This window comes from Marmota monax, unplaced genomic scaffold (genome assembly GCF_021218885.2).
Source record: "Marmota monax isolate L192 unplaced genomic scaffold, Marmota_monax_Labrador192_F-V1.1 WCK01_AAM20220418_F8-fsc00285, whole genome shotgun sequence".
In the NCBI taxonomy this organism is placed as follows: domain Eukaryota; kingdom Metazoa; phylum Chordata; class Mammalia; order Rodentia; family Sciuridae; genus Marmota; species Marmota monax.
The window spans coordinates 149,934-166,093 of NW_026695045.1; the positions used below are offsets into that span (position 1 = coordinate 149,934).

Genomic DNA, 16,160 nt, shown 5'->3' on the forward strand with positions numbered 1-16,160 from the left:
GAGGCTAATAGGCCTCAGCAGCGAGTATTAATTTTACTGCTCCCCAACAATCCAGCAACCAATTTGGTTTTATACAAGTATGTTCCTCTTATTAACAAGGCTTTGACCTTAGTTTTTGCAAAATAATAACCAGCTCTTCTTGTGCCTTGAGTCCTTCTTGAGCCTGCTTTATTCCATTTTAGCTGAAAAGGGCTCTGAGCCACCTGGGACTTATTTTTGTGAACTCAAATTTCTTTCCAGTTTCAAGGTTTGGGGAGGGTGGTGTGGACAGGTAAGAGAGGTTTCATTTGTACCTTTTTCATCTTTATTCTGACCTGGGAGATTGAGTATTAACTTAATGGAAGTTGTCACAGGTTTTTGAAAGGGCCCTGCTTGGTGACTGAGTGACTGTTAGAAAATTCTGAATTTTGGGCCCAGGTCACTCTCTTGCTATGCTAACCTGTCCCTTTAGGAATCAAATGTGTTTTGCTTTGCTTGTGCCCCAAACAGATCTTTCTCTACAGGTTATCTTTACTCAGGGAAAACACCACACTCTATCTAAAAAGCAAAGTCACCTGCCAGCCACCACCAGGTATATGCTATTTGGATATTGTGTCAAAATATCTCCATGTTCTAAGAATAACACTCCCAAAAGGGTCAACCTGATCTTCTAGAAAGTTATCCCTAGGACAATGATTAAAAATTGGTAAACAAGGGCATTTTAGACATCTGGGATGATTCTTTTTTTTTTTCCCCTCCAGTTCTCTGGATTGAACCCAAGGTCTCGTACGTGCTAGCCAAGTGCTCTACCACTGAGCTACACTCCCAGGCCTTTTAATAAACATTTTTATTTTGAGACACGGTCTCACTAAGTTTCTGAGGCTACCCTTGAACTCGCCATCCTCCTGCCTCAATCTCTGGAGTATCTGGTATTATAGTCGTGCACCACCATACCCAGCTGAGTTGGTCCTTAACTATTCATGTTTAGAGGCTCCTATTGGGTCAGAAATGAGCTTAATTCCGATGGTGTCATTGCGTGCATTGCATATCATGCTGTGTGCCAGGTCCTGGACTCAGTGCTGAGGCAAAGACTATTAGGCAGAGAGGCCTCTGTCCAATGTTAGCCTGTGAGGAAAATGTACATCGATAACTAATCCCATTGATGTACATTTCACTGTGCCTGGAATAACCTTTAAAACAGAAACTGCAGAAGGCAGTGAGAGGGGAATGTGACTGGTCTAGGTTTCAGGTAATACTTAGTGAAGGGTTGTTTAGAGTTGTAGAAATGGCTGGGTACAACCCCCAGCTAGGGAAGAGAATACAGAAGCCAGGTTTGTTTTGGTCACGGTTATTTGCAGGTTCAGTAGCTGAGCTGGAGATACCTTCCAGCTGTTAGAAACACTGGGGTCAGAGACACAGCTTCAGGCCAGCTCTGGGAGCTGCTTAGGCAGGCGATAGTGAAGCCACAGGAATGGCGAGGAGGCTTCCTTGAGAACCTGTGGAGAGGACCAAGAGAGGAAAGAGGCTGGGCTCTGGGAGACCACTTGGACCAAGCCTTCCCTCAGGCCTGTCACCTGCAGGCCTTAAGATGGTAGTGACTATGATGAGACCATATTAGTAGTTTGTTCCTCCAACACTGCCATTGGGCCCATCCCTGCAGGTGCCCCAGGATGACTCTACAGTCTGTGAGGACTCCCTTCCCAAAGAAAGTGTTTTAGTCTCTGTGACCAAAAATCTGACAAGAACAATTTTAGAGGAGGAAAATTTTATTTGGTGCTCACAGTTTCAGAGGTCTCAATCCATGGACGGCCAACTCTGTTGCTCTGAGGAGCAGCCCAGGACATGGCCACAGGAAGCAGAGAGCGCACTGGACTCACCAGGGACAAAAATATAAACCCAAAGCATGCCCTCAGTGACCTGCCTCCTGCAGCCACACCTTACCTGCCTTCAGTTACCATCCATTTAATTGCTATCTAGGATTTAATTAATGATTAGATGACTCACATCATCTAATCATTTCACCTCTGAACTTTCTTGCTTGTCTCACACATGAGCTTTTGGGGGACACCTCATTGACCCTGTAAACATGTAGATGCCCCTGTGGCCTATGCAACCTTCCTGCCTTTCAGCGCACACTGCACATGCCTGTGTTCTCCATCCTGGACTCCAGTTGTGGGGCTCCAGCCATCAGCACTGCATCACCCACGGCCTGTTAGAAGCACAGACTCCGCAGCCCCCCAGCCTGAAGTGTCAGGCTCCGCATCTAACAAGCTACCCAGGACCCGCCTGCCTGTGGAAGAGTGAAAAGCACTGATCTGGTTACCAACAGTATCCCGAGGCTGGCCGGGACCCTGGCACACTCAGGCAGACTTCCCCGACTCTATTGGCAACATTCAACCCGTGGGAGTGGAAGTCAGGGTGGGCACCCATTGCAGACAGCTGGGGCCTGCTGGGACCTCGCCTCTCTGCTGTGCCTTGTTGAGAGATTCTGCTTAAGCCTGGACCCAGGGTTCCTCCATGGAATTAGCACATTGCCTCCTTCTTCTCTGGTTCACTGTCTGTATCCCATGTTTAGGGACATAGAGGAAGCCCCAGAAAAATAAAGTAGAAAAAAAGCCACCAAGAATAAGGGGAACAGAACAAAGCAACAACAGGATTGAGAGATTAAAAAAAAAAATTAGCCCTCATTGCCATACAATTTATACTGATTTTAAGCTAATTCCTGATCTTAAGTGTACAACTTGATGAGTTCTAACAAATATATAGTCACATGACCACTCCACCATCAAGATCTAGAACATTTCATCATTCTCTCTCCCTACCCCCAGCTCCAAGCAGACAATGATCTAAGCAGCTACTGAATGTCTTGGTAGTTTGTGCCTTTTTATTGCTCAATAGTATTTCTCTGAATGGATATACCACAATCCATTTACTCATTTACCACTTGTTGTTTCCAGTTTTTGATGATGATAAGAAGACTTGTCATCAATATGAGTTTTTTTTTCTTTTTTCTTTTAAAGTAATTTTAGATTTACAGAGGCGTTGCAAAGATTATACAGAGAACTCCTATATAACCTTTTATTTAGCTTCCTTTAATGTTAATATCATGAGTAATTATGATACAAGCATCAGAACCAAGAAATTTAACATTAGTATCATACTATCAAGTCCAGATTTTATTCAGATTTCATCAGTTTTTCCAGAGTGTCCTTTCTCCATTCCAGGATCTTATTACTATATCAAATTGCATTTAATCATCACATCTCTGTAGTGTCTCCAAACTTTGACAATGTTTTTGTCTTTTCTTCTTTTTAATAACTTTGACATTGTTGATTCATACTGGTTGGGTGTTTGCAGAATACCCTTCAAAATGCATTTGTTTGATGTTTTCTGATCATCAGACTAGAGTCTGGGTTTGGGAAAAAATACCCCCATAGTCCTCAACCCATAATATCAGGTTGTATGTGATCTCAGTTTGACGTCTCTGTTGAAGCTAACCTTGATTGCTTGGTTACCCACTGTCACAGTTGTCCACTGTGACACTGTCACTAATTTCCCTTTCCACACTCTGTTCATTAGAAGTGAGTCATTCAACCCAGCTAACATTAAGGCAAGAGTAATTAAGCTTTACCTCCTAGAGGGAGGACTACTGAAGGATTTCTAGACGAAGCTAAAACCACCCCAGTCATGCATACATATTTTTGGAGAAATGCTTCAAGCCTAGGCCAGGATCCTGTTCACTCCCTAGTTTGCCAGTTAATTTTAACTTTTATCAGTGGATCCTACTTCTTTCATCTATTTATCTCAATCCTTCCATGTTTATAACATAGAATTTTTTCCCTTCTCCATTCATTTCTCTATCCCATCATTTATTTATGTCAGTATGGGCTCAGAAATATTTATTTTGTTCTCTGGGTGAGAGGTGTTTCTAAAGTAGGAAACCAGCCTCTCTGAATCACAGGGAGGATGGGGTGAAGAAGACGGCGGGCTTAGGGGATGAGCCAATGGTGAAGAGATGAAATTCTGAGGTTGTCAGCAAGATTGAGATGTACAAGGGGGGCCTTGGCAGAAATGAAGTCCTCAAAAGTAGACACAAAGGGAGCTTGGGAGCTTGATTTCCTTTCATGTTAGGAGGGAGAAACGGAAGGAGCCACATTAATTAGCTTTTGCCTTCTCCGTCAAGATGTCTTCTGGAATTTTCATTTCGCTGGCCAACCTTCTGGGCCCCAGTAGCAGTGTTTCTCCCCATCAGCACAACACTGTCCACATTTGAATAAATGAACTGTAGTAGGAGCAGTCTTGGCGCTGGAGGAGAGTTGACAGCATCCCTGGCCTTTACCTCCTAGATGCAAAGAACGTGCTCTCCCATTTCCCCAGAATGTCCCCAGGCAGCGTGGGGAGCAAGGTCACCCCATGCGGAGAACCACTGATCTAAAATAGTATCCACAATCCTGGCACTTCACAAGATCCCTGACCATCGCCTTCGAAAGGCTAAGACCACGGTCTTTGCCTGTTCTTTCCCTGCAGAAGAGCTGAGGTGCTGTGGTGGGAGCCCCACCCGTCAGGCAGCAACAGGGAAGGACAGGCCTCTTTTCTTGGGGATGGCTGATGGTCTTTAGCCCACAAGCCACCAAAGCAGGAGGAAATGGAGTTCTGGTTGGCAGCAGAGCCTCTGAAATGGCTGTGCAAGGGTTGCGGTGTTCATAGCCCTGCCTGGCCTCGTGGTGGAGGGTTGTTTTGCTCTCCCTGTGGTTTCTGTGTGGGCCGTGAGAAGCAGTTTGGTTATTATGACAGTTGGGGACACACACAAGCTCTTCTCACAGGTTAGTTCCTGAAAGCCCATTTGTTAGGAACCCAGCACGTCGCCTACTGAGCTGGGTGCACATTGGTTCCTGGTCAAGTTCTTTCCTAAGGCAGAGTGGGGGGGTGGCGTTGGGGACTTTACCCTCTTTAGACCTCTTATCTTAATATCTAAAGATGCTCATATTTTAGCTGAACTTTTTTTTTTTTTTAACCTTTGATAACGTTTTACAAGACCATTTCAAACTACCAAAGGTGGCAGAGATGAAGGAACAAGGCCAAGGCTCAGGCCTAAACGTCCTTGCACAGCCGCCGGTGCCATCTGTTGGCGGCTGGCAGAACTGATGCCCTTTGCTGTGATGAAGCTTTGTTGATTGCACAGAAAGTTGAAAGTTGGCAGCCGAAAACCCTCTTTCCACCTGGGAGCATAGGATTGGCAGGATTAGGGAGAATGGAAGGGGAGGGAATGCGGGTTGCTTTGCAGGTCTGTGTCAGGAATCAGATCGTGCCAGAAATCCAAAGCTGAAATAATTTTAGGAGGATTTTTCAAGGTACTGACTGAGATGCCTTTGGGACCTGAAATCCATTTTGGAGCCAATTGTCAGTTAAGGAATTGGGCTTTGGGGAGTTAACAGAGCAACAAAGAGCTCTCTAAGGGGCGAGGGACAAACAACAACCCATGGTGTCATCTGCAGAGTTCGAATGCAGTCATTATTTGTCAAATTTTATTATTGAGGGATGCAACTCACTCACTCTCATCAATGAAACTAAGAAAATCACCTGCAAAAGAACTCACATTCTGTCTTTTCTCTCAAAGTGCTCATTGTGTATTTGTTTCTATGGCAATCCATTTAGGCCAGCGTAGCTCCATGTTTCTGATGACAAACTGAGATCCCCAGAGACTAAGTTTTGTAGGTCCAATATACCTGGTTGATAAAGAGAACCAGAATTAGTCCATCCAGGGGGTCCTCAGCCTGGCTGCACATTAGAATTCCCTGGAAAACTTTGAAAGTCCAGTGCTTAACCTCTCTCCAGATGTACTGATTTGACTGAGCTGAGCAGGCTCTGGTCAGGGTTCTCCTTTTGGACCCCCGGTGGATCCAGCACCACCGGGGTCTAAGTGTTGCTGCTGAAGGCGGGTCTGTGGACCAGCAGAATCTGTGCTGTGGGAAGATTCTTGGGTGATTCTTGTGCCCTTACAGAGCTGCCCATCTTTGTTGAAGATGTCTGCTATTGTTTTATTTTTACCATATCGGTGGCATTCAAGGTGTGCTTTGGATGGTGTGCATCCATCCCGGGCCTGGGGCTTCCCACTGCCCTTTGAGTTCCTTATGTCCCTGATGAAACCTGGGAGCTCCCTTCCTCCTCCCGGTCTTGGTCATCGCTAGAGTAAAGCCCTTCACAGCCCCCAAATTCTGGGTGCGTCATAGCGTAGTCACCAAGCCAGGGCTGTGGCTGCCTCCAGGTTCCTCCTGGTGAGAGAGATGGCACTCCTGTGCTGGATTCACCCACCATGAGGGGTCAACTTTTATTCAGCTCCCAAGATGCTCTAGCTCAGATTCTGCTTGTATTGGAAGTGATTTTGTTTTCTTTTTAAAATAGAAGGTCCTCAGTAAATGTTTTGTTTTTGAAGATTGGAGTGAATTTGAAGCTCTGTGGGCACCTGGGACACATTGGGTATTGTACACAGGCTTCATCCCAGTTGGCCTTGGTGTCATTTGCAGGGTCCTGACTTTAGACAGCCTTCTTTCTTATCAAAGACCCACCACTGTCCTTCTGAAAGAGATCTTTTAAGTTCATTTCTTGAAATCCAATGCCATATGAGAGCCAGTCAGACCTTTTCTAAATCTGTAGTTCCCTTTTGGGTAGTGCCTAAAAGAGACACAGCGGTCCCTGTTCAAACTCTTTTTGGGGAACACAGAGCCCTGGCTCCGTTTCCACCCCTTCTCTGCTGTTCTTGACAACAAGCCCCCTTTGACGGAGGACACTTGTGAGCAGTTCCCTTTTCTGTTTCTTCTTTTCTCCACGCTTCCCTCCACCGGTCTCCTGTACTGCTTCCAAACTTTCTCCCCAAAAGAAAACAACAAACCAAACTTGGGGGAACAAGGAAGGCTTGTCCCCATGGGTGAAGTTCCTTGAAAGGATGTCACTGAAAAATGGTTTCTGTGGCCCCTTTTCTTCTGGAAGCGTTGGGAGGTCTCTGAGGACCCGACCTGGAGAGACCCGGGGCGCTAGTTAAATGCACAGAAGCCTCTTCATCAGTCACCACAGGTCCTTAGACCTTGCCAGTGCTTGTCAGCCCTCTGAATTCAGAGGCTTGGAAAGGGCCCCAAACTGGACTTGTGGCCTTCTTTAAAAAAAGAAAAAAATGTTTTTATTTCTTCCATCTCCTTCTCTTCTCTGCTGCTCCTCTCCCACCCCCAGTGCTTCTCTTCTGTTGCCCAGAGCAACCCCAGCAGCTGCTACCTCAGAGTGGAAGGTTACTGAGTCTTTTTTATTCACTGGTGCCACACAAAGAAACTGGGTTTTCTGAAAGCCTCCCCAGAATCAAACCACCTTTAGCATCTAGCTAGCAGCTCTGCATCAGGCCCCCTGAAGCTGAGACTCTGCCTGGCCCCACCTTTGGAGGTGTCTGTTTACCAACAGTGCTTTGTCAACTCTTTAACACATTCCCTTATGTTCACACTGGTCCCCTCGTGTAGGGCGGAGGGTGTTACTGCATGGGATGTGCTCCCATAGAGACCAGCAGGCAGGCGAGGGGGAGGACGGAATGATTCCCCTGTGTGGACTAGGCGGCCAGGCTGTAAGGTTTTTCTCTTTTGCCCTTTACCATAAGAGAAAAAGGAAGTGCCAAAGTTGTCATGGAGATAAATCATTAGCTAGAGTAATAGAGCCATCTTTAAGCAGGGGGAGTGGAACTGGCCCAGTCTTACATTAAGATATCTGAATCTCAGTCTGCAAATGAGCACATGATGTGATTCCTGATACTCATTCTTGTGATTCTTCAGAACCTCATTTGGAAGACACTGTTTGAATACCACAGCACTCCTCTGGACACAGAGACCAAATCGAAGATGATAACTTTTTTTTTTTTGAAGGGGAGAAGAAAACGTAAAATTGGAAACATAAAATAATACTCTTTTATTTTTCTTTATTCATTCTATCCTGCCTCCTGATTTCTAAAAAGTACAGCTCCTTTAGATGCCGACCACCGGCATGTCCTTTGAGATATTTGTCAATGACATGTGAAGCGTGCGCTGAGCGAAGGCATTTTCTCTTGCAATGTTCATTTCTATTTGAATGGTTTGCCTCAGTACTTTTCTTTAATTAATACTGTTTATGCTCACTGATGAATAATTCAGAGTCATACAAGCAACAGATGTCAGAGGATTCAAAATGACTTTCCCTGAATTATTTATTATTTCCAAAAAAGTAACAGGTTTGTTGAACAAGTAATTGGCAACACAGATGTAGATCAAGGTTTGTCAGCAGGCAGCGAGGTCTCCTCCATCTTCCCCTTCTGTGCATGTTGGTAACTGGGACCGCACTGTAGAAGGGAGTTGTGCCCCTGCGCAGGGAGCTGTTGATGCAGACAGGCTTGGTTTCTGGGAATGTCTATGCATGATGAAACCAAAGGGGAACTCATCCAGAAATACAAAGTGAACGTGGCCCGCAGCTAGCTCTCAGACATAATGACTTTACACAGGTATCCAGAAAAAGGACGAATCTCTGTTTGTAAGGATATATTAAGAATGGGGGGAGTGGGGTTGAGGCTCAGTGGCAGAGCGCTTGCCTTGCATATGTGAGGCACTGGGTTCGATCCTCAGTACCACATAAAAATAAACAAATAAAATAAAGGCATTCTGTCCATCTAAAAAAAAAAAAAAAAAAAAAAAAGAATAGGGACTCTCCCTAGTGCCCGCTGCAAAGAGGCTAGAGACCTGAAAAAAGAAACAATCTGTTAGATGTCTACAAGTTTATGTGTAAGAATAAATGTTCTCTGCAATGATGTTTAATAACAGAAGTGTAAAAAGAAAAAGTCCAACAGTTAAATAAATTCTGTTAGATCCAAGTCATGTAATATTATATAGGCATTAAAGTTATATATGTGTGTGCACATATATATGTGTATATATATGTATACTCTCTCTCTTTTTTTTTTTGGTACCAGAGATTAAACCCAGAGGTGCTTTACCACTGAGCCACATCCCCAGCCTTTTAAAATATTTTATTTAGAGGCAGGGTCTTGCTGAGCTGCTTAGGTCCTCACTATGTTGCAAAAGCTGGCTTTGAACTCACAATCCTCCTGTCTCAGCCTCCCGAGCCACTGGGATTACAGGTATGTGCCACTATGCCTGGCATACATATTCTTTTTTTTTTGGTACTAGGGATTGAACTCGGGCTCATTTGACCACTGAGCCACATCCCCAGCCCAATTTTGTATTTTATTTAGAGATAGGGTCTCACTGGGTTGCTTAGTGCCTCATTTTTTTGCTGAGGCTGGCTTTGAACTCATGATCCTCATTTTTTTGAGAGAGAGAGAGAGAGAGAGAGAGAATTTTTTAATATTTATTTTTTAGTTTTCCGTGGACACAACATCTTTATTTTTATGTGGTGCTGAGGATCAAATCCAGCGCCCCATGCATGCCAGGCAAGCGCGCTACCGCTTGAGCCACATCCCCAGCCCCAATCTCATTTTTGATTTGGAAAAATATCAGCATAGTAAATAGGTGATGATATTAGGTGAGAAAGGCTATAAACCAGTATGGTTTCCTTTCTGTAGAAACATATATGCATGTGGTTTTAAATACATGGAAAAAAGTCTAGAAGGACCTACTACCCACAAATATTAATAGTGGTTAGTTAGGAGTAGTAGGAGACAGGGTGACTTTGCTTTTGCTTCACATATTTATTTTCTCATTGTCTCTGCTATAACTATGCATGTATTAGTCATCGTAAAGGTCAAACTGCTGAAACAAGACATCTACCAGTATCGTGATTTGAAGAAGGGAATTTCTCTCATTTAACAGTATGAGGTTGGAGAGTTCCAGTGGGCAGGTGGCTTGGTTCCATTCAGATACACATGGACCCAGGTTCCTTCTAGCCTGTGGCTTTTCCATTCCTCAAGGCCTAAATGGCCAAGGCTGTCATGAAGAGGAAGAGTGGGCCCAAGGGGTACACAACAGCTGTCTCAAGGTCCTGGTCCCAAAGTGGCTTGTATCACTCCTACTGCTATCCTTTGGCAGGGACATAGTCCTGTGGCTATACCCCATGGCCAGTTGCAAGGCAGGCTGGGAATAAAACCCTCATGATCATCTGTGTGTCCATCTGCAGCATACTATGTCAAGGAAGAAGGAGGAAATGAATTCTGCTGACAGCTTTCAGTTGCTGCTAAATGTATTGTCTATGTAATAAAAAAAATACAAAAAATTTAAAGGAAGTAGAATTTTGGATTAGATGACCTCAGAGGGCATTTCTTTTAGGAATTAATTATACAGAGAAGTATGCAACTGGAACATTATCTTTCCAGGGGTGACAGTTTTGTTGAGAAAGCAGACCAATAAAAATTAGAATAGGCATATGTAAAGGGCCTGAGGAATGTTTAGAGAGTACAGAGGAGAAAAGTGGTCTAGGGTCATGCCTTAAGAAAAAAGTTGGCAATTTTGTTTCATTGAACTACCAGGATTATGTGGACTTCTGAAAGAAGTGAAACTCTGTTTTGTGTCATTTTTAGCTAGTGTGACCTCCTATTACACCATAGAACAAGTGAGTCGTATTTGCCTACTGACCTAGCAATAACTTAAGATCTTAGTTGTCCTTCATTTAACTACTGTTTATTCTAATTCTTGTTTTAAAAACTTTTTTTTTTTTTGGTACCAGGGATTGAACCCAGAGGTGCTTAACCAATGAATCACACCCCAGACCTTTTTTAAATTTTTTTATTTTGAGGCAGGGTCTTGATAACTTCCTTAAGGCCTCACTAAGTTGCTGAGGCTGGCCTTGAACTTGCAATCCCCCTGCTTTTCAGCCTCCTGAGCTGCTGGGATTACAGGCTTGCACAATTGTGCCCAGCTCTATTTTTTTTAAATTAAAAGATCCTTGTTTATACACTTTGCATGTTTAATTCCCCCCCCCCCCCAATACTGGGGATGGAACCTAGGACCTCGCCAATGCTGGGCAAGGGTTTTCTCTATCACTGAGCTACGGCTCTTACTCCTATGGTAATTCTTGGTTAAATACACAGAATTTAACATAAATGAGCTTGGAAGAGCTGCAATTTAAAGGAAACTCTTGATTTCACAATGTAGAAACTATCTTTTAAGTTGACATTTATAAATATGGGTTTTTAAGTTTTTACTATGGTTATTTCAAGTAGGATATTTCTAGATTTATTGGGAAGGCAAACTAAAAACATAGAGTTATAGGAATACTAACGTTAACTTCATCACAGTAGGATCAAACTTTGCATATCTTTGGACTTCCATCAGATTTTTCAGGCCTGGAGTTTAGAGGAATAAAATTAAAGATATCCTGGTTATATGCACAGAGTTTCCTGAAGTCAAATGGTAGACTATGGTCTAGACTCACCTTGACTGTGGTCCCTTAAAACACTGTGGAGAACACACACCTCTGAGTTGGTGATTTTCTGATATTTCAGGATATGCAACAAAATGTTTAAAGGGAGGCAGAATCATGTGGTGCTTTGGTAATCTTTTCAGGAAAATCAGGTTTTGGGAGCTCTATAAGTCAAGAATTATTGCAAATGAGGCCCAGATTTGAAAATTACTGTTTTGCAAATTGTGCTTATTCTTGAAAGACAGATATCTATAGCTGGGAAGAACTTTAAAAATTGATCTAGTTGCCTGATTTTACAGATGAGGAACTGAGACATGAAGAGGTCAAGTCATCTGCTGGGGTTATGGAGTTCATCTGTGACAAAATTAAGTACTACGGTGCTCACTTCCAGTTCTCTGGTCCCCACACCCCACACTCTACAGGTCCTCTCTTTACATGATGGCTCTGGTGATAATCCAGCTTGCTTTCTACCAACGAAGGGAACCTCAGGTAGAATCTCCTCTCACCGCTGCTGATCTGTAGGAATGATGGTTTTGGACTAGGGATGAACCTGGAAAGAGAGATCCTGCCCCTTTCTGGATGCTTTGTGTGCAGAACACCTGCAGGGATGATGAGGGACATCTCTTGATTCAAAGTAATAAAAAAAAAAAAACCAATGGGCTGGGGCTGTAGCTCACTTGGTGGAGTGCTTGCCTAGTATGTGTGAGGCGCTGGGTTTTTCATCCTAAGCACCACATAAAAATAAAATAAAGGTATTGTGTCCGCCTACTACAAAAAATAAAAAAAATAAACACTTCTGGACTTCCAGCCTGCTTTTTAAAAATATTTTTTTAGTTGTTGATAGACCTTTATTTATTTATATGCAGTGCTGAGAATCGAACCCAGAACCTCACACATGCCAGGCGACTGTGCTACTGCTGAGCCACAGCTCCAGCCCTCAGGCCTATTTTGTAAAGGAAGTTGCACAGCCAAAGCATTCTAGATAAATATATATATTTATTCTAACTCTTCTTCAGAATGCAGAGAATTGGTATCTCACAATGACAACAAAAATAAAATATTTCCTTTTCATGAAGTGGTCAAAGGGCTGAAAAGCAATACTATCTTTTATTTTTTTATTATTTTTTTAAATATTTATTTTTTAGTTTCAGGTGGACACTATCTTTTATTTTTATGTGATGCTGAGGATCGAACCTAGTGCCTCATGCATGCTAGGCAAGTTCTGTACCACTGAACCACAACCTCAGCCTGGCAATACTATCTTTTAAAATAAATTTTTTTGCCCTTTTTTTGATCAACATTAAGATGAATTGCCACTTTGGGGGCTTGACTCTGGTTTAATTGTAACTTTTTTTTGGGGGGGGGGAATGTTTTATGACTTACAGGCTTATTGATTTCAAAGACTATAAACCCACTTGCCCGCCTATCCACTCATTTGTCTCAGTGGGATGTTTCCACTGAAGAAGGACCAACAGCTTGGAGCGGTAGCTGTCAAGTCCCCAGGATTTCATACTGTGGCATGTAGATCCTAATTTTCAAAATACAGCTCTGTCACTTCAGTCAGCTCTGATGAGGGTCTATAATGTGGCCAGCCCTGATGGCTGTCATGTGGTCACCATGTTCTCATCATGCATTCTCTTTCCTGTATGATGGGCATCATACTCAGCTCGGAGAGTGGTGGATGACTCCCACTCTAACTTTGCCAAATTAGATTTCTGTTGAAACTTGAGGTCATTTAAAGCCAACTTTTCTCTGGATTGAAAACATTAGCCTTTGTTGAAATGTTTCGTTGTTCTAAATTGGGACCATCCTGTCTTGACATCAAATCGTTCAGTCACCACATAAACTGGCATAATTCTCTCGGGGCTGCTTGTCATTGTTAATTTACATCTGACCTTGTTCTGGAAAATATTTGAGGCAGTGGAGCCCTAATTTTGAACAGGCTGGCTCTTGCTTTACCAATTAGCCTAGACCTGTGAAAATGTTAGTCCAAATAACCTAAGAAATAGGGGAGAAAAGTTAGGAGAACTAAGAAAGTGTATAGATTTTATATAAACTTCAGATACCTCCCTTTAAAATACTAGCCTTGATTGATTGATTGATTGATTGGTACCAGGGATTGAACACAGGGGCCTTAATCAGTGAGGCCCTTTTAAAGATTTTATTTAGAGACAGGTCTCACTGAGTTGCCTAGGGCCTTGCTAGGTTGCTAAGGCTGGTTTTGAACTCAAAATCCTCCTGCCTCAGCCTCCTGAGCCATTGGGATTATAGGCGTGCACCACCAGGCCCTGCTAGACATTCTTTTGACCCTTTTGACAAAAAAGGTGGTTATACCTAGTATTTCCATCTTATGGATAGGGAAATCCAAAATTCAAGAGACTGGAAAAGAGTGGCAAGCCAAGATTTGAGCTCAGGTAGTACAGTCATGGGATCCTGGCTCCCGACCACTTAACTAAACTGCCCTGTTATGCATTTGCAGGTGGTCATACCATTGGAGCATTTGTTATGAGCACAGTGGGAAATGTGTGGAGCATGCTGGAAACTCTAGATACTTACAGGTTTATCTGGATTTGTGGATTTATTCCTATCATCTCTGCCAGGCCTTCAGCTAGAATTGTGTGAATGGGAGGCATAGGGTCCCTGAAGTAGTGGGCATTTCTAAGAGGTAAGTGACCTGCAAAGTCAGTCTTGATCATCAGGAGTTGAGGACATTGGAGCTACAGAGAGACATTATTAAAGATGACTCTTAAGATGTCAAGAGGAAAAAAAATGGCTTCTCACGTCACACACACACATACAGAATATACAAATAGCACTGTTAGCTGAAGGCTAGTTTCTTGAGGGCAGTTTAAGTGCATTAGATTAGTCTGCAGTGTAGATTAAGGGACTATGGGATTTAATAACTTGTGTATTAAAGAAGAGCCCTGCAAATGTTACTCTGCCATAAAAATGTAACCACTCTAATTGAATTTGGACCCAATATTAAAATTATTCTTTTGGTGATGCTTTATATATGCATTAAATAAAATAACAAAAGTTGCAATTGAACTTCACCATGTGAAGGTTCTTAAGCACTAAATTATGTTTGTAGCAGTTTTTATTGTATTTTTTCTGAAATGTACTAAGAAAATTCTCCTCTTATATAATTTATGGTCATGCTGCTGTTTAAATGTGCCAAAAACTGTTCTCAGACTCTTGGCAGGATTTTGGAATATAGTATATTACCTTCATCTTGGGCTATCTATATAATGAACACTCAGTATATGTTGATGACGGTGTTTGTTTTATGAGCTGTCTTCTCCCTTTTTGTGAAGGAAACAATAGGCTGATGTACAATATGTGATGCTCAGCATGCCTTGGATGAAAAATGGTTGAAAAGTGTACCTTTTCCTTCTGCTCCCATGGCGAGTCTGTCTATAGTTTTACTAAGCTTGTGTCTGTCCAAAGGTCCTAACAAGAGGATGACATTGATCTGAGAGAGCACAAGTGTTTCTCTGAGATACTGTAGCCACATATTCCATGGGCCTCTTTAAGTTCCAGGGACTCCAGGGAACCTTGTGGAATCATGAAATAGAAATGTAATTATGAGTAAGGGAGTCTTTATTTTTTCCTTTTGGTGCTGAGGATTAAACTCAGTTCCTCATGCATTGTAGGCATGTATTCTGCCACTGAGCTATACCCTCCAGCTCTGGGTCTTTTTCTTTCTTTTTTTACTGGGGATGGAACCCAGGGACAACTTTACCACTGAGCAACATTTTTTTTTTTTTTAATGTTTTGAGACAGGGTCTTTCTAAATTGCTTAGGGCCTCACTAAATTCATGAGGCTGGCCTCAAACTTGCCGTACTACTGCCGCAGCCTCCTGAGTCACTGGGATTACAAGTATGCACCACTTCTATATAAGGATAGCAGATGGTACAACTTTAGGGTGGGAGGAGGCAAGGAGGAATACAGGTGACTGAACAGTGTCTAAGCATTTGGAATGGTAGGGGCAGGCATTTAGGAACATTCCAGAAACCCCCTCTTGCTCTTCAGGCAGTCTTCTGGAGTCCTACAGTGGCATGTTCCATGTTAAAGAGTATTGTACAGTGCTGGGGATATAGCTCAGTTGGGAGAGTGCTTGCTTCACATGTACAAGGCCCTGGGTTCAATCCCAGGAAAACACACACACATGAGTATTATACAATTTATTCTTTTTTTGGCACTGAGGATAGAACCCAGGGCCTTGCACATGCTAGGCAAGTGGTCTACCATGGAGCTACATCCCCAACCCTTTTTATTTTGAGATACGGTCTTGCTAAGTTGCCTAGGCTAGCCTTGAATTTGTGATCCTCCTGTCTCAGCCTTCTTAGTAGTTGTGATTCCATGTATGCACCATCATGCCCAACTATAAAAATTATTGTTAAATAGTTACATAAACTGGTGCAGAGGAGATGCCTATAATCCCAGTGGCTTGGGAGACTGAGGCAGGAGGATTGAGGATCACAAGTTCAAAGCCAGCTTCAGCAACTTTGTGAGTATTTTTACCCTGTCTCAAAGTAAAAAATAAAAAGGGCTGGGATGTGGCTCACTGGCAAAGCGCCCCTGGGTTCAATCCCCAGTACCAAAAAAAAAAAAGTTATATGAGAAAGAAAACCAATGACATAAGATGTGAGTACTGGTTAGACCTTTAGCACATAAAAAACAAAACAAAAAAACATACCATTTAAGTTAGATCCCTCTCCACCACCACAGAAAAGAACCCTTCCCCTTTTTTTGTCATTGCTCAGAATTTGAGAAAGTTCTTTTATTTTCCAAAACAATCTGA

The 16,160-nt window shown here is 42.8% G+C and overlaps 1 protein-coding gene across 1 annotated transcript in view; it reads left to right on the forward strand.

The window, feature by feature from the left end:
- Pitpnc1 (phosphatidylinositol transfer protein cytoplasmic 1) overlaps window positions 1–16,160 on the forward strand; it is a 253,057-nt gene that overhangs the window by 63,162 nt on the left and 173,735 nt on the right. The gene's annotated exons all lie outside the window — the stretch shown is intronic.